The 22446-nt window shown below is 41.6% G+C and overlaps 1 long non-coding RNA gene across 1 annotated transcript; it reads left to right on the forward strand.

Annotated features, from left to right (window-relative positions):
- Window positions 1-2615: 2615 nt before the first annotated feature.
- On the forward strand, window positions 2616-3868 carry LOC111948335. The gene is made up of 2 exons (XR_002874299.1): window positions 2616-2852; window positions 3460-3868. It is a non-coding gene; the product is annotated as an uncharacterized LOC111948335 (long non-coding RNA).
- Window positions 3869-22446: the final 18578 nt, after the last annotated feature.

Raw genomic sequence — 22446 nt, forward strand, 5'->3', positions numbered from 1 at the left:
AGAAAGGAGACAGAGGGTACGTGAAATTCGCACTTCTCGGATTTAACAAAAAGTTGATTCTCGAGAGGGCGTTTGAGGACCTGACAAACTTGGAGAGTGTGGAGTTCCTGATTAGGTGAATAAATGAGGATGTCGTCCAGGTAGACCAAAACAAACCTATTGAGAAAATCACGGAGGACTTCGTTAACAAGATTTTGAAAGACAGCAGAGGCATTGGTGAGCCCAAAAGGCATCACCAGATATTCAAAATGTCCTAGGGGGTGTTAAAATCTTCCATTTGTCTCCCCCCTCATAAGGACGAGATAATACGCGTTGCGGAGATCTAATTTAGAAAATAAACGCGCCTCCTGAACTGAGTCTAAGGCAGAACTGATGCGTGGCAAGGCGTATTTGTTCTTAACCCTGATCTGGTTTAGTTCTCTATAGTCGATGAAAGGCCGCAGGGTCTTATCTTTCTTCTGAACGAAGAAGAAGCCAGCAGCGATGAGAGAAGAGGAGGGGCGAATGTGACCTGAGGAAAGTGACTCATGAATATATTTCACCATGGTGATCTTTTCAGGGCCGGACAAATTAAATAAACGTCCCTTGGGGAGAGTGGCTCCGTTTAATAACTCGATGGAGCAATCATGGGGTCTGTGGAGAGGCAAAGCACTAGCCTTATTTTTGCTGAAAAAGTTTTTAAGATCATGATAACAAGGGGGTACCTTGGAGAGGTCGAACTCCTCAGGAATGGGATCGAGATCGAGAGATACCAAAGGAATGGCAGAGCGAAGGCAGTTGGCTAGACAGTGGTTGCTCCAGTTGGTAATGTGGTGGTTAGCCCAATCGACCTGGGGATTGTGGTCGCGGAGCCAAGAGAAACCTTGAATGACAGGAGACTGAAGAGTTTGAGTGATGTAAAATTGTACGATTTTGTGGTGGTTACCGGAGGTGATAAGTTGAACCGGTTTGGTACGATGGGTGACCAGAAAAACTGTCAAAGCTCTGTTCGGCTCCGGAGTCAATAAGGGCCTGACATAAATGAGTTTGAGACTGATGACGTAGCTTGACAGGGACATAAAGAAAATTATTTTCCTGGATAACAGTCGGTGGACCCTCCCGCAACCTGTCTTCTAGCGGGGGGTTCTGGAGTTTAAACGTAAAGTGCATTGTTGAACATGATGACCGGATTTCCCACAATAGAAGCAGGTACCTTCTTCTTTGCGTCTATGGCGCTCCTCTGGAGTGAGCTTAGAATGTCCGATCTGCATCGGTTCCTCAGAGAAGCGGCTGACGTGTTCGCGTGGGTTGGCAGAAGATGGTTCTGACGTGGGGAGTTGAGAGACAAAGTTAGTAGTAGTTCTTTTTTCTGGTCGTGATAGTTCTACCTGGCGTTCACGGAGCCGAACGTCAGAACGTAGGGCCTCAGTGACGAGCTCTTCGAACGTTCTAGCTTCCGGCTGTGAACAAAGATGGTCTTTGATCTGATCGTTTAGTGACTGACAGAAAACCCCTTTGAGGGCGACGTCCGCCCATCCAGCCTCCACCGCTAGGATGCGAAAGTCAATTAAGTGTTCACTTACGGATCTGCTGAGTTGAGGTAATCCCAAAAGGCGGCGGGTAGCCTCCTCTGTTTTACGGGATTGGTCAAAGACCAATCGAAACTCCCCGATGAAGAGTTCGAAGGGAACTTGGAAAATAGGGTTAGCTGTTAAGTAAGCCTGAGCCCATTGAAGGGCTTTACCTCTGAGGGAATTCACTCCTAGAGTAATTTTACAGTGGTCAGCGTGGTAATACCGCGGGGTCTGCTGAAAAATTAATTGGCACTGTAAGAGAAAACCACCGCATGAGTTTACATCACCTTGGAATGGTTCAGGTTGTAAACGAAAGTTCTCTTGGGTCCATGAGGTGGTGGACAGGTTAGAGCTTCCAGATGCGGAAGGTGGGAAGCTTGAAGTAGCGTTAGCCGACTGTTGGCTAGTTAGCTCAACCAGGGCTTGGTAAAATGCTGTCCAGACGGCGAAAAAGATCTTGGTGTGTGGAAACCATCTGGTTGAGAGATTCAGCTTGGCGGCCGAGAGCTAAACCCTGCTGGGTAACGGCGAGGCGGAGCCCTTCCGGGTCAGCTGGGTCTGGGTGAGGGCTAGTTCGTTCTGTCATTACGTCGTAGACGTGGCAGACCCAGTAGCTGAAACCCAAAAGTAATTCGCGACAAGAAAGTGCTTGGAATGATTTATTTTACCAAGGATAAATAAAGTTTCTAGGAGAACGTGGTAATCAGTTCCTCCGTGGAAAGATCCTGAAGTCCTTGGAGCTGATGACGATGAGGACAGCGGAGCCAGAGAGGGGCGACGCGAGGACGCGTCGGACCGTGGAGCCAGAGGGAGCGAGGCCTGGGCGCTGAGGACAGCGGGACCAACTTGAGGCGAGGTGTCAACGCCGAGGACGGCAGGACCAGCTTGAGGTCAAGGCGTGGACGCCGAGGACGGCGGGATCAGCTTGAGATGAGGCATGGGCGCCGAGGACGGCATAACCAGCTTGGAGCGATGCGTGAGCGCCGGGGACGGAGAAATCAGCGTGGAGCGAGGAACCAGCGTGACCAATGGAAGGAACATGTAACCCCTAGCCATCAGACTAAGTGGGAACACCTGGCCCCGCCTTTATTTTGAAAGGGTAATTGTGTATATAAGCTCCAGGTCAGTGGGTGCACTTCCTGCTTGCTTCTTCCTACTTCCTGCTGGCTGCTTCCTGCTCTGAGCTCTCAGCTGTTGCTGCTGCTGTGGCCACACCAGGACGCCTAAAACACCTTCTTGAGACATATTTGGAAACCTCAAAATTTCCATTTCATTAAACCCAAAGAGACCTGCTCATCGGTGAGTTTTTGCGGTCGCTACTCCGAAAACAGAAAAAAGCTTTATCATAGTCACAGAGCTAAGCTAATGCTGCCTCACCTTTGAGACTTTGTTTTATTTAATGGTTCTTGTTTGGTTGTTTTAATTTAGTCTGCTGAATTCAAGCCGAAGCATTTTTGTTAAGTCGCTTTCCTCCTTTTGAGTTAATTGAACATTTTGAAATGTTTTATTTACTTTTATTTCCATGATGCCAAAATGGCCACTGTCTTTGAATTGGATAATGGAATGAAAAACCATGTTGCGCAACATTTGAAATTTGAAAGTTTAATTTGTTTAAAATTATTCTACTTTGATTAATAATGGGATAAAATTAATTTGTAACTTCAGAGTACATTTTTGATTTAAAACTTTTATCCACTTACCTTGAACCTTGATATGGAATTGTTTGACTTGTGTACACACTTTGAATTCTATTTGAAACAGCTATTTGATTTTTGATAAGAATATTGGTTCTCTCTTTTTTACTTTCTACAATGATGATTAATCTGATCTATTTCAGTATACCCAGTGAAATGACTGTGGTTTGTTTTTGTTCAATTCTTGATTTGTTTTTTCTGACCCTTTCTAGGTCAGGTTTTTGTTATGTATGCTTTGATCTACAACTTGATGGCGAGCTACCCAAATCTGAGATCCTGATACTTCCACCCTCAATAACAACTCCTCAGCTGCAGCAAACCTCAACTACATCCCAACCAATAGACTTTTGGAAACCACTCAATAGGACTCAGACCCATATCCCGGTTCCTTTTGTTGTTGTTTTTTTTTGTATTGTTTAAATGTCTATTTTCTGTTAATACAATCGATTTCATTTTACTTTCATCGCTGTCTTGTTTTCATTTACATACCTTGGGCTCCCTGAGACGAATCCTGATTATTGCGTCTAGTCCCATAATCTGAGAAGCGTTACACTTGGCGAGCTAGCTAGGAGCCCTGGTGTGTAAATGTTTTTCCTTTTAGTTTGTGTTAATTGAAAAAAACAAAACAAACAATGGAGTTTGTGACACGATCTGGACTTAATGTTAATAAGTCTGTTTTGATTACAGGGGTAACAAACACTAAGGCCGATAATGACGTTATTGACTGCGTAGTTACGGAAACCTAAGCCGTGTGTTGTACGTAAACGATCCCATGAGTGCACTACACAAAAACCTGATCGTTGAGTTTGCAGACGAAAATTCATACGATGCTTTAGAACCACTGTTGCCGCGCACTCATACATCGGCGGATGATGAGCTTGAGTTCCGCTTAACACCTCTGGCCTCCGAGTGTGTTGCCACAGCAGACAGTAACAGCAGCCCCCCTGACTATCTGGCCGAATTGAAGAGGATTGCAGATCGGAGTGGCTGTGATTTCGACAATGTCCTGAAGTCGGTGATGACTCAGATCGGCCACCACTTGGATTCAGCAGCAGCAAAGACTATAACTCTTAAGCATGAAGATGACTATGAGGATGATGACGATGAGGACAGTGACGATGATGAGGAGGAAGCAAGAGGAGTTGACACTGGCTCAGAACAACCACAACCTGCACCACCTTTCCAGCAGGAGGCGCTGCCCTGTCAGCCTAGAGCAAGGCAAAGAACGTCGCTGTCTCCTGACCAACTAAATCCACCCGAGGTCCAGAAGGTGGTTGTGGAACATGTGGTTCGGAACACTGACCTTTCATCTTTTCCACGTCTGCGACCCTTTTCGGGGAAAACGCCCAAGCAAAGCAACGAAGCAGATTATGATTCCTGGCGTGGCCAGATAGCTCTCCTACTGACTGATCCCAGCCTGTCTGCCCTGCAAGTCACCCGGAGGATCATGGAGAGCCTTCTTTCACCTGCAGCTGACCTTGTGAAGGGGCTAAAGCCAGACACGTTGCCAGCAGTGTTCCTCAATACCCTTGATGCAGCTTTTGGAACTGTTCAAGATGGAGAAGAACTGTTTGTCCAGTTCCTGAATACCCTCCAAATCCCTGGGGAACGACCATCTGCATACCTCCAGAGGCTGCAGCTAGCACTCAGTTCTGTTGTCAAGCAAGGGGGCGTTTCACCATCTGAAGTTGACAGACATCTTTTGAAACAGTTCTGCCGTGGGTGTTGGGACAATTCCTTGATTATGAAGCTGCAACTGGAACAATAAAAACCAAATCCACCCTCGTTTTCTGACCTGTTGCTTCAGCTCAGGACAGAAGAGGACAGACAACTTGCCAAGGAGTCATTGATGAAGCAACACATTGGTGCAGCTAAACAGAAAGCAACCATTTAATCCCACAGCGCCTGTTCATGTGGCCACAGTCCACCACCAAACAGCTGAGAGCTCAGAGCAGGAAGCAGCCAGCAGGAAGTAGGAAGAAGCAAGCAGGAAGTGCACCCACTGACCTGGAGCTTATATACACAATTACCCTTTCAAAATAAAGGCGGGGCCAGGTGTTCCCACTTAGTCTGATGGCTAGGGGTTACAAACAGGAGTAATAATAACGAACTGTCGATGAATACTGATGAGGAGCTCCCTTATGAAGGCTGGCAGGATGATGAGGAGATGAAGGTCAGCTGGTTCCAATCAGCAGAGCAGGAGTGCTGGGGAGGGGGAGGTGAACTGACAGGCACAGTGACAGCAAGGAGGGTTAAAAATACAACTTACCTGTAAAAATTGACACCTGTAGAAAACCTAAACTGTACGAGAAAAGAAAAAACAGGAAACACACACAAGTACAAAAGTTTACCTGCCTGTGCACAACAGTTGCTGGGATAGGCTCCAGCAACCTAGTGACCTTGAAAGGGATATAGTGGGTATAGAACATGTATTGATGAATGGATTGCTTAGTACAAAAGTCAATAGCTGATTTTAAAATTCTGACCAAATTTAGATAAACATTGACACATGTAAATGTATTGGGGGAGGAGCTCTAAAAGAAGGGGGTCAGACACTTTTCCAGTAAGTGTTGAACCACCATCTCACCCTCCACCATTTGCCCTCCAACACCCCCAGCTTTTCCATTCATCAATTTACTTTCCAAACCAACGTTCTTTTCCAGGGTCAGTGGGTTGCTGGAGCCAATCCCAGTCATGTTGGGTCAAGACAAGGAACATCATTGACTGTTTTCCAGTCCATTGCAGCTTTGCCAAAGACTGGGGGGACAGTTTATAGGTGTACCCTGCCTATTCCCAACAACTGCTGGGATGGTTTTTAGTAACATCTAAAACAAAGGGAAAAGAAAACATGGAACAGCAAAAGATAAACATACAACTTACCTGTAAAAATTGACTTACCTGTAAAAAACCTGAACTCTAAATAAAAATAAAAAAACAGGAAAAGATACACACAAACACAAATACATTATTGTACCCCCTGTGAAAAACAGTTGCTGGGAAAAAGCAAAAGAAGCAATTAAGACGAGTTAAAGATATAACTTACCTGTAAATAAGAAAAGATAAAAAGTTTTCTGGCCTTAGTGATCTTCTTCCTCCTTATTTTATCAGGTTTCTCATCAGTTGAGGCTTTATTTTTCATCGATCCAGCAAGGCTGGGAGTCTTCTGTCCACAACTCTGATTGGATCAACTAAAAAAGCAACACAATAATGACTTTTAGACTTTTTGTCACATAAACCTAATTATTGGAAAGATCTTGGTCTAAAGCAGTGCTTCTCAAATAGTGGGGCGCGCCCCCAGGGGGGGGCACGAAGCGATGCCAGGGGGGGCGCGCGGTGGTGGCGGTTTTAGGCACAGGTTTGTCCGGTGCGCAAATTTAACGTGGGGGCAGCGGTGACAGCGGCTCAGTGCTTGGAAAATAATCTGGTCCACTATTCGGTTCCTATTGTCTGTTCTGTCTGTCCGCGGCTGCGCGAGTGAGAACGAAAGGGGAGGGGTGGTGTGGGCCCTGTCTGCCAGGGGAATCGGGGCACGCGGACCACTGCTACCGCTGCCTGTTGCCCAAGATCACCGCTGCCCTTAGATTCCTAAGCTCATGCTAACAATGTCATTCTTTATGAACTATTGTAGACATTTTGATGACGTGTCTTTATTTTCCATCCATGTTTTCTTTGTCTGCCTGTGGTTTAGTTAGTGTCAGACAGACATAAAGACAGCAGGTAATGCAGGAAAACAGCTGCACTTTTGAGATCAGAAATAAACAATCCGTCATTTAGGAAAAAAAATCAGCACGTTTTTACCTATTTCTTCAGACTAAAAACGTTAAATATATTGGTGCTGCTGTGTTAATGTTTCAGATCAATTTAGATTTAATATTATTTATTGATTGAATTATTTTTTTCAGCATCAAATGGTTCAGTTGGTCAAAATGTTTCTAGTTTAAATAAGGAATGACAGATTTTTTTTATTTCAGGTACTTTCAGCTTCTTTTCTGTTTTAGACTAGAACAGGGTTTCTGTGGCTAAATAAAGTTAATATTTGTTGAAAGTGGATTTATTTTGCTTTTTTCTTTTGTTAGTGTTAAAAGATACAATTTTAGGTATACAAATTTTATAGATACTGACCTGATGTATTGTCACCGCGCGAGTGTGTCTGTGTGTGTGTGTGTGTGTGTGGGGGGGGTTGTGGGGGGGGGGGGGGGGGGGGGGGGGGGGGTCAGGGGGGGCGCGAAACATTTTCTTTTCCTAGGGGGGGCCTGGCAAAAAATAATTGAGAAGCACTGGTCTAAAGTAACAGGTTTTTTTCCAAACCTTTATAGACATAGACACAACGTTTTTATTTGTAATTCTTTTATTTTTGCAGAAAAAAAGTTGCATTTTAGGTCAAAAAGTGTTTAGGATGCATCATTAAACAATCTATTCATCCATTTTCTCAACCTGCAATGTCGTTTTTTGCAGGCAAGTACACACATTGGCCCCTAGGGGTACTTTAGCACCTGATTTATTTTTTATTTTTTTGTCTGGTATTAAAAAGTGTTATATTGCCCTCTTTTTTTCTGTTTTATTTTTTATTAACATCAATAAACTCCTAGTTAGCGATCCCGGGAAAAAAATGTCGGTACAAAAACCCCACAATATTTCATCTTACCCATTTTCTTGCAATATGGGAGTTCTGAGCTCCTGCTTCTGTTTTTGTGGCTCCACCAGAGACAGAGATAGACGAAGAACTGTATGTAAGAAAATAAAAAAAAAAACGTTTGTAAGCCGAGTTCTTAGTTTCCTGACTACGGAGAGAAATGACAACCTATTCTATGTAAATATCTGACACTATCAAAAAAGCTGTTAGAACAGTTGAACCATGGTCTCATTTGACATTTTAGTAATTTCTTATTTTTATCATTTTTATTTATTTATTTTACATTTTGTTTAATCTTAGAAATATTTTTTTTTTATTTAATCTCCTTGCAAATTAAAAACATTTTGTTTCTACCTCACTTATGTTTTCTGTTACTTTAAACGAATTTGCACTATGAATGAAATGTAACTGTATGATATTCTGTAAGCAATATTTCTCAATAAAAGAATTGCTTCTTCACTACAGTTTGAAACTAAATGTTTTATGTAATATTTTATTATAAGGAAATATTACATAAAATATTACTTATCCCTACTTTAAATTCTTTATCATTCAGTTTGCAATCTTTTGTATTAAAATGTTCCAATCACAACAAAAGCCCATGTTTAAAGGATCACATGCAAATGAGAGTTTGTGAATCCTCAACTGTCAGAAACTGGAGGCATAGAACCCAAAATACGCGAAATTTGGCTCGGTGGCAGAAACATAAACATTTAATGAATAAACTAAGGCCAGACAAAAAACCCATGGAGAAACAAAAAGAGGAAAAAGCAGATGTCCTAACAATGTAGAACTGAAAACCAGACACTTCTATACACTGAGGACAATAAACGGAAATGAACACAGCTGTGGATAATTACCATGAACCTCCAGTGACTGACACAGGACTGAGTAGTTATCTATTAGTACCAAATCAAAATTTTTACCTTATTTCCATATTGTTTAAAGGACAAAAAAATGAGCGTTTTTGTTGCTTTTTTCCGACTTTAAGCCCCTGCCCCTCTTAAATCTTGTACACGTCCTTCTTCATGACCCCTGATTTAGAGGAAACAATTAACCTACGAATGATGTTATTAGACTGTGGGAGGAAGCCGGAGTGTCCATAGAAAACCCACACATGCACGGGAGAACATGCAAACTCCACATAGGAAGGTCCTAGCCAGGATTTGAGCCGGGGCCGTCTCACTGTGAGGCAAAAGCGCTAACCACCAAGCAGCCCCCAGCATGGAATCAAAACAACAACAAAAAAGACAAATAGAGATTCTTGTTAACAGCACCTGATTTTCTCTTTCTTTTAAAAACTTGAACACCACTTTACCTCCTGATCTTTTTTCCTGCATTTGTGAACTTTGACGTGTTGCAAAAGATGGACAGAGATCAGCGGATTTTTCCTTCATAAATTTGTAAACAGTCTCAATTTCTCACTGTGACTAACACCTTAAAATCGACGGCAGACCACCCAGTTGAATGCTCACCGTTCCTCGTCCCAGCATGACAGCTGTAATTTCCAGCAGAATCCCGGCTGGAACCATGTCAGGCCTGAGCAGGGTGGCGCCACGCAAGACGCCCCCTTTAAGGTGATTGGCACATGCCAAAAGTCCCCTACACAAGTCCAGCCATCGACTCTGATCCATTCTGCGTGGTCGTCTGCTTCCGGGGGTGTTGAACCTCCCTCCCCCGGCTGTCAAGGTGGGCTCTCTCCATTGACGGACATGCAGGGCGGGACATGTTAGAACGGGTCTGTGTTGACCCTCCTACACAGACTCAGTTCTGTGAGCTCATGGACCCACACCGGCTTCTCTAGGTCTTGTTTTAGTGCAGCCCTTGCTACAGGGTTGTAGCCGATGTCACTATTCTCTACAGCAGCTCCAACCATTTCTCTCTCCAAGGCTTCTTGAAGGGTGCTAAGATAGGCCAGTTGCGTCTGCACCCGCAGTTCTATCTTGGACAAGGCTCAAATGAACTCGTCCTTCGCCAGCTTGCTTTGCACTGCAGCGGTAGGCTCTTTTTGTATGTGCTTCAATGTCAGAGATCAAAACCCGGAGCGGCTCATGCATCAGTCTCTGTTTGTTTGCCAGCTTCCAGCACAAAACTGCAGGCTGCTTAAATTTACCAAAACGTCTCTGAAGAGCTCCAAGTACTAAAGCCCTGAAGTCACCCCATTCTTCTGGGCTAAGCAGCAACAGACACTAACTGGAATTACATGTGCAAAGTGTCTTTGATCGGATCAGAGATCAGATTATAATTGAACTGCGTACTTGGGCCCAGAAAAACGTCATCCGATTATAACAAACGTTTACAATTGCCACACCTTTGCCACCGTAAATCATTTTGACTTGCGCAGAACTATCTAAAATACCGGAAAAGGCAGTAAAAGAAGAAATAGTTAGTTCTGGTGTAAACAAACAAAGCTGTGGCATAGATCGCGATGATCAGCGCTTTATTCTTGGCCGAACGGACCCGGAAGGAGGGTTAGGATTAGGTTAATACATGTCAACAACATTTAGCCAATGCCCGCAATGTGCATCTTGGCTGCATGTAAATATGTGGGAATAACATCAGCCTCTATTTTGTCTGGACACGATTCGAAACACAAATTCACATGAAAATTTGCACAGTTTCTCAAGACAGTGCGGAGCGGCATTTCTGCATTCAAAAGTCGCCTCCACCAGCTCACACACCGTCCCAAAGCCGCTCCTCTGCTTTGAGACACAGTTCTCCCTGGAGACATGGTTCTCCTGAGTCCAGCAACTCACTCACGCAGACCAGCCGGACGGACTGCGGTCCGAAGCCTCCTCCTTCGTGCACACTGTAACAAAACACAATTCCCTGCCCGCAAACAGGAAGCTACGAGTCCCGCTGCTCTGCTTGGAGACTTGCGTCGCTGGCGCGGAGCAGCCGGCCAATCCTGTTTATGGTCCAAAGCCTCCCCTGGAGCGACACACCATCTACGTATGATGTTATAGACCAGGGGTCGGGAACCTATGGCTCGCGAGCCATATATGGCTCTTTTGATGGTCACATGTGGCTCGCAGACAAATCTTTAATTATAGTTTTTTTTTCATTAGACCAGTCCTTCTCGGGCGCGATGCGATGCCAGAAGCGCGCAGTAGTAGCGGTGCTTAGAGAGAGAAATCTGCGCCAGCGCTATCAGTTACTATTATCTATTATTTCACAGAGTTTGTACCAGCTGGAAACCTGTGAATTGACGTACCTAAAACTGCGCGCTCCCGTCTCTGAGAAAGAGCGCGCAGATGCGGGGACGGGATGTGTGAGGAAGAAAGCAGAGGGTGGGGGGTTGTGGGGACAGGCAGCAGGTGAATCGCGCAGGGATTGTAAAAACGTAAAACCCGCTGCCTGTCACTCACTGTGGCGTGTGAGTGTGTGTTTGGCTCCCCGTCTGCATGTGAGCAGTCCTTGTCACATCTACAGAACAGTCAGACCTACGATCACGTTTAAAGTCTCAACGCCTGAACGAAGCAGAAACTCACCACGTATCAACCAGACTAGACCATCAGCAAAACTACCACGAGAAATACTCATCATTTATTAGCAACAGAATAACAATGTTATTAAAAAGAATCCACAGACTTATTGTACTTTAAAAATGTTGAAATTAAATCAAATGCACACATTCATTTGTATATTTAGTTTTAAACAAATTGTCGCGGACTGAGTTGGATGGCTGTTGGGCCGCGTTAAAAGTTCTGGAGTTCATTGAACGCGTCAAGCAGAGATCTGATTGGCTCTCAGTTCTGTCGCTCAGCCTGTTGTTAGGTAGTTTGGACCAATGGGGTTCAGCTATGGGCCGAATAAGGGAAATGGGAGGGCTGCAGCGGGAGCAGGGGAATATAAAGTTGGGAGAAGCGCTCTCGTGTCGGCGGGAGAGAATCAGGAGTTGCTGAATGAATTGAACGGCGTTTGTTGCGGTCTGCAGTAATCGGAATAAAGAACTTTAAAAGAGGTTAAGTCTCCGTGCCTCAGTGTGGGAAAGGGACACTACATTATTGTATGGCTCTTTCAAAATTACATTTCAAAATATGTGGCGTTTATGGCTCTCTTGGCCAAAAAGGTTCCCGACCCCTGTTATAGACAGAGCAGTAATGACCCACAATCTGAATAAATTGTTTACATGCATTTTTGATTGGATCAACAATTGGCATAAGCCACCTATCTCGATTGGAAGGAAATTTTGATCAGAATGAGTCTGATCGGGGCACTGAACGGTGTGTTAACATGATGCATTTTTATTCTGATTAGGCGTTTATTACGATTACTTTTGTCCATGCAATCGCAGCTACTGTGAGGCCTTATCCGTGAGGCACAGAGCCAGCAGGAGCACTTTAATGTCCTATGCCCAGCCCGCAAACAGTTTGAATTGGACATAGAAGGCTTTGCAGTCTGCCTTACCAGAGTATTTAGGCGTTTTCATTTGTAGCTGGTTGCACAGGGCGCCGCCATCTTTGTTTACATCCCGATTCACAGCACTTCTGGCAGTCGTTTTCGCGCCGGCGCCATCATGGGATGCATGCGCGCTGAGTCTTGCATCTGAAGCCAGCCTCCTGGGCGCGTCTTTGGAAAGCAAAAAATATATATACTTTTCAAAGCAAAAGAAAAAATTGAAAGCAAACATTTAATATTTTCATTTGCTACTTAGAAAGTTTTGTTTACAATGTCTTGGCATATATATCACTACATACAAACACAACAGAATCACTCAACGCTTACTGAGGATAGCAACACAAAACAGACGAACACAACTTGAAGTCGTTCGCTTCCCTATTTCCACTCCTCTTTGTTGTTTTGTATTGAAACGAGATGTTTCATTTGGAAGAGCGGACATATTTAAGACTATTTTCATTCCCCTTTGGGTCTTCTTCTGCGCATGACAGTTACATGACTTAAGTGACAAATGGACTTCTGGGAATGTGAATGAAAAGGGCAGAATAAACCCAAACGTGTCTCTGAGCTCTTTAATTTACACATGAAACTCACCAAAAGGTTCTAAATTTCTTTGTTTTTGAAACCTGTCCAGAAATAAACCTTCACAAAATGCTCCACATTTTGAATCTTTGAGCCCGGCTTAGATAAACAGACAACTTTGGTGTTTTTTCTCGTGTTTTTTCCTGTGCAGCCCTCTTAACGTTTAGCTACACAAAAGACAGATTTCCCCCATTTTTAATCAATTTAATCAATTAAACAAATAAAAATACAAGGATTTGTATTTTTACAAAAAAGAGTTGTTCTGTACCCCTGTGTCTGTTTCCAACTCACAAGTCTGATCTACTCTTTGTGAGCCAACAAAAACCACAGGATCATGCGGAGAAACGCAATGGCGGCAGAGATTGCTGATCCGCGATGGGACGGGTCTAACGGCACCAAGTGTAACCGGATCACTTCTGCGTTGTGATTAGTTGCTTTTCTGATGTTTCTGTTCATTCCAACCGCACATGAGCGCAGCATTTCTCTAGTTTTGTGTCTTTCCTGAGGGACATCAATCCATCGGTGCAATTGGCTCTAAAATGAGAACAAAATCCAAAATTATCACTTTTAAAATATATACGTCAATTTTTAATCAGTTCAAGCATGTTTTCATCCAGATTCCATGTTATTTTTTTCCCTGATGAGGTGGACTACCAAAACACTTCACACATCCGTTCCTGGACAAATTTTAGAACTCTCTGTAGCCCACAAGTTAAAACATTTTCCCACCCCTGATATGGTGCTACTTTGTGCACTAGTGTGTTCACCATGCTCTCTGGGCTCGATATACATCACTGGATTGGGCGTCCCATCACGTGACATAAAACGTGATACACATCCACCATAACTATGCATTGCGTCTTGTCAATCTTGCCGAGTGAAAGTTATGACAAGGTCCAAGCAGGCACGCAAAGAATGACAAAATGGGACGCAACGTTTTGCAATTGACTGCAAAATGACAACAAATCAGATTATAATGACAACAAAATAATCAGATAAAGACAAATCGTCTTCCACAGGTTAGTAATCACATTTTAATTGAAAGAAACCATGCTGTGAAGTGTAAAGTGAGTGCTAAAATGGGTGCTAGCAATCCAGTTTCGGTCATCGATGTATATTTTTATTGTTTGATGTTTTTATTTAATGTTTATTACCTCAAAATTTGAAAAAAACTACAGTGTACAAGACTGGGTTGTAGTGCAGGAATAAAATTCATCACTTTTACAAAAGGCTTTGTAGGTGAAGACTACAACAAGTTTATAGCCATACTAAAAAATTCTAATAACAAAGCATAACTACTTAGCTGTTAATTTACACAACTGTTTTAAAAATATAAAACAGCAGTTAGTGACCTAATTAATGGCAAATTGTTAATTTATTAGTTTTGTTTGATTAAGCTTTAAGAGAGCAAAATTTACCAATGTTTGTAATGTTGCTTATATTAAAACATATAAATAATAAATAAATACATTTTATAACAATATCCTGCACTCTCAAATGTTCTACAGATTCATCATCGTCCAAACTTACTATAAAACTCCATTATGTGCCATATTTTCATAAACGTATTAGCTGGATTGTTCTTGACAAGTATGCAGTCATTCGACCAAAAATGAAAAGAAAAAAAAGTTTTTTATGCTTATTTTTCTAACATTTCATGACGTTTGTCTAATAGTTTGTCTTCTTTAATCACAAAATCTAAAAAGATTTGGATGAAAGTTATTCAAGATACACTAACTTTAAAACTGAAAGTTTGACCCGATGGTGGCACTACAGCAAACGTCATATCATCACCAAAACCAATTGGTTCATACTCTTGTGGTCATCAATGTTGTCAGTAAATTTGAGAAGATTTGTATGAAAACTTTTCAAGATACATTAATTTTAATTTAAAAGTTTGGCCTGATGGTGGCGCTAGAGAACAGGTCAACCCACTGGTCTATTTCATTATCAAGGGGTTATTTATGTATTCAACAAATAAACAATGAGCCGGACACAAAAAACTTGGTTAACAATTACATGTAAATCTTTTTCTAAAGGCAAATATCACTGGGGTCAAATTGACCACAAGGGTAAAATGTGTGAGTAATATCTGAGGATAATACAAGGGTTAATTTGACAGCATTATGTCACCTGTAACACTAGAAGGTGCCGCTCTTGGACTATTTACATATTAATCTAAAGAGATGGTCAATATTTAAATATACCCTGAGAACAATGATTTTCCAAGCTTTAATTCGAGCTATGTTTTGTGAAATCTGTTAAGAAATGAGCCCAATTTTTGTGGTAGATGCCTACCTGTCCAACACCTGAATAGCAGAGTTTTGTTAGCATGACTCAATGTCATGGCGCCTGCACATGTCACTGTGTATAGCAGCAAATAGGCAAAGGCCAATCCAGCAATATATATCTATGATCCACCCTGAAAAGCAATCAATAGTTGCAACTGATAATAATGAAAAGTAATGTTTTGCCAGGGTAATCAGTAAAAAAAGAAGTTAATTTAACAGACATTTATCCCCATGCTTCTCCACTGCAGGATGCATTGTGCTGATGGCTACTTTATCACAATGCAAGACGAAGCAGATCTGTCTACATTCCTTGTATGTGTGTCCCCTGAGAAAATGCAAGGGCGACAGCAGACATTAATGACTGGCTGATTTAATCTAACTATTTTAGAATTGCGGCCTGGCCTTTTGTGTTTGGTTGCTGCATCCCCAGGGACGAGACAAAGCAAAGCTGATAAATGTGGTGGAGAGGGGGATGGAACGAGTAAAAACAGATGTTAGGAATAAATAAAGGCAAGCAGGTAGCAAGTGTATTTGTAGGGGTGTTGCCACATAGAGGGAGATAATTCATTCTGCCAGGATGTAAATAGTGTTAAGCATAATGCTATTAGCTGCGATTACATTAGAGCTTTTTTCAGGGATGAATCTGCACCCAGCTATTGTAAAAGATAGAAAAGAGAAAAGAGGAGACAAATGGCCTTTATAATACCTTTACCAAAACATTTCTATTTGAAATAGGAATTACAAAAAAAAAATCTAATCAGAGTTAAGCTATGTTTACACCAGGCATGTGACACGCGTTCAAGCACAATAATTGGCCATACTGTTCACAGTGGACTGTATGTTACTAGCGCATGACGGCTAACTACAGTTAAAAGAGTCTTTAATAATTTGTTTCTTCTCTATGATCAATTTTCTAATGGTTGGCATTTCCACAAATAAAATGGGATGCCATGTATACGTTGCTACCAATTCCGGGTCCCTCATTGGTCAAAGTTTGACCTGCTTTAACTTTCAATGCACAATCAATGGACACGCGTTTTGTATGTACAGCCTGAAACTGTTATAGAAATGTACGTGGTTTAACAGTAATGTAACAGTTTTGAATGCGGAATCCCAAAACGTGCATAAACATACGTTTACACTGACTTTTCATTAAAAGCGCTTGTTTGAACCCATGTTGCAGAGAGCTCTGTGAATGTACAGTACAGACCAAAAGTTATTTGGTCAAAAGTTTTGGCCTTCCCATTCTTTTGAATGAGAAGGTGTGTCCAAACTTTTGGTCGGTGCTGTAGCTTCAGAGACACCATCAGACACGACTATACCAGCATCACCCACTTCACAGATCAACAAAATTAGAATAAACTATTTTATCTTGCTATAGAGGTATGTTTGTCTCCTCACACGAGATGTTAGCTCTGTAAACTGTGCGCAATTACCTTTTTAAAAAAATCCATATCCCAATTTTAGCTCACGTGATCCAAAAATGCACTGAACACGTCCATGTTGTATTGCAGATTATTCATGGGCAAAGTCACCTTATACACCAGTCCAAACCAGTGAGGCAGTGATCCAGGACAATTAAACTCCAATGGAGATCAGAAACTTGTAAAGGAAGCCCCACATGTCTCTGGGAGATGGCCACTGTGGAAACACTCCAGGTAGTTGTAGGTGAAGTTAAGACAGCACTTGCGTCTGAACAATGAACAGTGTAGAGTTTATAACAGGGGTGGCAAACACACGGCTCTTGGCCAATAAGCATGCGGCTCTTGGTGTCTCATCATATTTTCAACATACTGTGCCTCATTTCATTGTTTTTTCCCTCTTTAACCACACTCAAATCCATCAGAGGGTATTAAAAATAAATAATAATAATAAAAGTAATTTGGCAGTGTGTGTGTTGTGATGCTGCTCCAGACACATAAGTGACCGCCAATCATTTGTGCGGGTTACGCCCAATACTGGAAAAAAATAACTAAATATTTGATGTGCGTGCAGACTGTTACCCTCATGGTCAAAATGGCTTAATTCAGAGTATAAAGACGAACAACGGATGTTTCTGGAAGAATTGGAAGATTATTACTTTTTTACTAATCGTAATGGCAAGTCACTATGTTTATTATTATGAGCTTTTGGAAGCAGTAAAATTGTTCATGGCAGAAAAGTACAAAACGTATCCCGGAGAAAAATCTCTTCCTGATCTGACACAAATTGTCTCCTTTATTAACAAGTTGAAGTTTTTCAAAAGTGCACATTCAAAACGGCAATCATCCCACTTTCCTTCTTTGTGGAGCTCACAGCAGAAGGCTGCAATCCAAATGAATAAAGCGCAGAAAGTGACACTGCTTGTGCAACTGGACGGAAACTTTACTTTGGGGTTTGAGGACCTGCAGCAGAAACGACCGCAGATCACTTTTCTCATTGATCCTTTAATGCATAGAGTGACTGCCTGAGATCCCCGCTTGTCACTGATGAGGCAGCGAGCGAACCGGAGAGGATTGAGCTGAAATCTCTTTGGAAAGAAGGTCCTGTTACGTTTTGGAGAAGGGAAAAATACCTGTGTGTAAAAGAGTCTCTCCTCAATATCTGTCTGCCAGTCTTTGTCTATTACCTTGAAACACGTGAAATCAAGGCATTGGTCCGTTCTGACCGACACTCACATAAAGGAATTGCTCAGAGAGGCGATAACTGAATATAAACCTGATCTGCAGAGGATTACTAGAAACAAGAGATGCCAGAAATCCCACTGAGATCATGATTCCATCACTTCAACAAGGTAAGAAATTCTGAGATGTAGTTTGGAAAATACACCTGACTGAGCATGCTTGTGTGAATATTGTGTTCCAAGAAATAAACAGCTGTTAATCAGTCATTCTATTTGTCAGAATAACCGTTCTTGTTCGCCGATTTTTTTTTAAAACATTTTCTGAAGCGCAAGTTATTCAAGTTATAAACGGACCAATCAGATGCTTCAATAAGAGAAAGTGGACTAAAATTTGAAACATTTGATTAACAGATTATTCTGAGCCTACTTTCAAGGGGTGTGGCCTTCCAAGAAGTTCACGTCTGATCGGTGAGAGTAGTTGCTAACTCAGACTAATCACTGCTTACTGACAGTTTCTGGTTCCAACATGACGATGCCCATATCGGAACAGGAAGTAAGTCATTTTATATGGGTGACATCACACTCACTTGGTCCAAGTATATACAGTCCATGGTTATTAGTTGATACTTTCACTGTTTAATTGGTGACCTATTTCATCACAGATGAAGTGACATGCACAAAACATGAGTGGTCTTATCACAGTGTGAAAATGACTTGACCATAAACTAATTAATTATTCTTTATCTTGTTCCTAAAGATTAAGCATCTGTGCAGCTGGAGCTGCAAAGCAAAAGCTCACACACCAGTGTTCTGGACATTTAGCAGCTATTACATACTAAATCTCATCAACCAGTAAATAAATGATAGAAAGTGAGTAAAAAAAACTATTTCAGACAAAGAAATTCAATAGGTTCAAATATACACCACGTTAATATCAATGTTAAGGGACAATTAATAACCACATCCTTATTTCTCATTCACTGTACCTAATTCGCACACATTTCAAAGATTTCTTCCAGCCTCTGTTTATTGTTTGACCATCAGCTTTGTTTACTACCATCTGCCCTCAATCTCCTCAACAACTGTTCTCTGTCTGCTATCACTGCTACTGCTCTGAACTCCACGCCCGCTTTCTGCTGTTACTTGATTATTCAGTGTCTAATAGTTGAATAATTCAGCATGCAGAGCACCATGTCTACTCTTGTGCAGTGAATTGTGACATCTGTAGATGTTTCTCTCATCCAAGTGCACTACGACCTGAAGCTGGCTGACACATCACTACGTTCAGGCTTGCTGGCACCGCACCTAACAATTTACTTTTTAAACAGGCAAGATGGCCAGCAGTTAAAATGCTTTTTAATGTTATCAGAACTTTGCACAGAATTCATATAAACACAAGAAATAATAATGGTACACACGATAGTGGTCTTTAATAGAGATATTTTGGAAGGATCTTGAGTGGTCTCTCCAGGTCAAGAGGAGCTAGTTGAGGTATTTTAAACATCTGGCAGGAATGCTAACCAGATGCCCTCCTGGTGAAGGACCAGAGCCCTAGATGCACTGGAGACCATCCTCAAATCTTATGGCTGGCTAAACAGAGGTAAGTCTGGGCATTTTTGCTTTGGCTGCTCCCTTTAGACTCAAACCGGGAGGAGCAGCACATAATTGATGAATGATAATTAGAACTCAACCTGGTGGAGCAAAATGGGACAATTAAAAAGACGCTTTATCTATAAATAATTCTGTTTCACCCAGAGTTAAAAATCATTCATAATAAATCAAGTTATTCTAAGCAAGATTGCCATGGACTGTTTAGACATATTACTCCTATAATTTAAAAAATCTTCCCATATCACTTGAAACTTGATGGTTGGATGGATGCATTAAAAGAGAGAATGACCAGTGAAGTGATCAGTGGGGGGATCACAGTCCTAGGACAAGTTAATATGCACAAGGAAGAAATTGCAGAGCCAAAACAATACTCTGTTTTGTATTTATGATCAGCCATTTAACTCAATTCTGCCACTGATCAATTATAAACATTAATGTGTGAAGCTGACTATTAAAAGAACAGGAAATGGCCTCTTTAAGGGTGTATTTGACCCATTTGGTTTGCATAAAGTGAACTAGAATTTTTTTACCCTAATAATCCAGAACAAATTTTTTGTCTGTATACACCCAAGTGGACCCCGGTCTGGAACCAGGAACCACTCTCTGACCCATCTTTGAAGGTCGTCACGGTTCATTTCCAGTCGGACTGAGCATTGTTTCACTCTGAGATTCCTCAGTCTGAATACGATCCGTACTTCAAGCAGAACAACTAAATCAAACGGCTATCATAACCGAACAACAGATGAGCCGTAGACAAATATAAAGTAACGATTGTCGTCTTATCAAACAGAAAAAAGTGTCTCGATACGCAGAACGCGCTGCTGTGACTTCATCCTAAAAGCTGCCTTGCAGTTTCCTCAACAGAATTTTCTTAAAAACAATGCCATATCACCACAACGATGAGACACAGCAACTCATTGAAATGTGTTCGGATGAATGCAGACTCATTAAAACAATTTTTAATGTGATACACATTGCTTCTCGTTGTTTTCCCGACAATCTAAATGTCATAAACACTTACCAGCCGACCTTCATACCTGACGTCTCCTCATCACTGCAGTTTCTAGCATCCTCTGAGTTAAAGCACATACGTCACAGTAACTGCCTTGCAGCATGCCTTCTTCATACCAAAGTAACAAGAAAAAAGTGTTATTCCTGATTTTCAAAACTGGTAATCGAAATACAAACTTTTAATAAGTTAACTGTCCCAATAAGGATTGTAAAGCGCAGCACGTCCATCTTTCTCTTGACTTGCCCTCATAGTCACTGGGTTTTGTTTACAAGCTTTCGTCAGTAACAGAATAGTTCGATTGATGGCAGTTTGAATACAGACCAAACTCAAGGTTCGGGATTCCATCCGGAACAAAGGATTTTTCCAGTCTGAATACACCCTAGGTTTTCAGGATTTCAGTCTTGTTAAGTTGCAGTTTAGGCACGGGCAGTATGGGCGATTGGCAAATTTAAAAGGCAGAAGAATATATTTTATTGAAAGCAAAATAATATATGTTATTTAAGGTTTAACTTGATTTATTCTGGATAAGTATTTCTGTTTTATTCATATCTATGTTCAAAAAGTTATGTTTTAAAGTTTTACAATTTTAGCTTTAGTGTGTTCAATAAATGTTTATCTTGTTCGGCCTACAACCTAAAGCGCGTTTTGGCTTTAGGCCCCCTGTGCGACTGAGTTGGACACCCCTGTTATATGAGTATATAAAATTCATGCATTTTTTGTGTAAAATGGCCACATAAAAATAGGGAACAAAAAAGGATTGGGTCTGTGTGAGGGAGGGGTTAGTCACCCGGGGAGTAAGTTAGTGTAGATCTGCAACTGGTTATGTTTGAGTTTATATTGTTGGTATTTCATCAAGTTTCTTTCCATTTGAGTCTGATCTCCTGCACTTGGGTTCTTCACAATTACCACTATCATCACATAAGTCTGTAAACCACTCTCTGATAAACACCAATGACACTACTAAAACTGCACATACCTGCCAAGGAAACACTGAGCTCAAGTCCCAATGTGCCATTGTCATCTTACCTACAGCTTCACGTGGCTACTTTCACAAAGTCCCATCATATCACATATGTAGTTGTAAAAACAAAAACCCTTAAAGACACACTTTGGTGAAAAAGTGTTTTTGGTGTTTTGAACATTTTCTTGTGGTATTTTTCTGAAGGACATACGTATGTAAAGACTTAGGCCTAAAACTGCATTTCTGAATAATTCTTTATTTAAGTCATTGTGAATCAGGAGCAGAAAATGACGTTTGAAAAAAAAAAATTAGCTGTAACAATGAGCCCTCTGCTTTGCCTTATTCTGATACATCCAGTTGTAGATAAATAGATCCATATATGTCTTTGTTATCCTCTTTTGAGCTGGCATCTGACACAAAACTGCTCAGATGGATAGCAGTGTTGCCAGATCTGAGTGACAGTTTCCAGCCCAAACTCATCGTAAAACCCGCCCACCTCAATAAAAACAAGCCCAAATCTCAACCTAGCAAAAACCTAATGTTGAACGTAAAAGTATAGCCGTAGCCTAATAAAAAATGACGCAATAATAATAAATTATTATATAATAAGTCTGTTATAATAAATTTATTTATAAAATAAGTACAGAAAATCCAGTTATAGGTTTCTCGTATCGTGTACTCTAGATGGCTTTTGATGGCGCCCCCCTCTTTCTGCCACTGCCAGGTGCTGGACCACAGCGTATGTCAATCAGCGGTGGGCTGGTGACTGGTGGATTAGAGGGGGCGGGGCCTACCTGGGTGCGCGTTGGCTGAACGTTCTCCTCCGGCTGAGTGTATAAGCAGGCTGCGCTATTTTTGTTCGAGCTGTAACCATTCTGACAAGGTTAATAAAAGCCAATAAAAGCCCTGCATCATCTCCATCTTTTGGAAATGAACCCAAACGGCAGAATAGGGTTCTGACTCTGCAGAGGCTCTGGGAGTTTTAAAACAGCGTCAATTATTCGCTGATTTTTGTTATTCACGGGGGGGGGGGGGGGACTAAACAGGGGGATTACTGTAATGTTTCATATATTCACAATGCTTTTTTTAGGCTATATATTAATTAG

The sequence above is a fragment of the Oryzias latipes genome, chromosome 12, assembly GCF_002234675.1.
Source record: "Oryzias latipes chromosome 12, ASM223467v1".
In the NCBI taxonomy this organism is placed as follows: Eukaryota; Metazoa; Chordata; class Actinopteri; order Beloniformes; family Adrianichthyidae; genus Oryzias; species Oryzias latipes.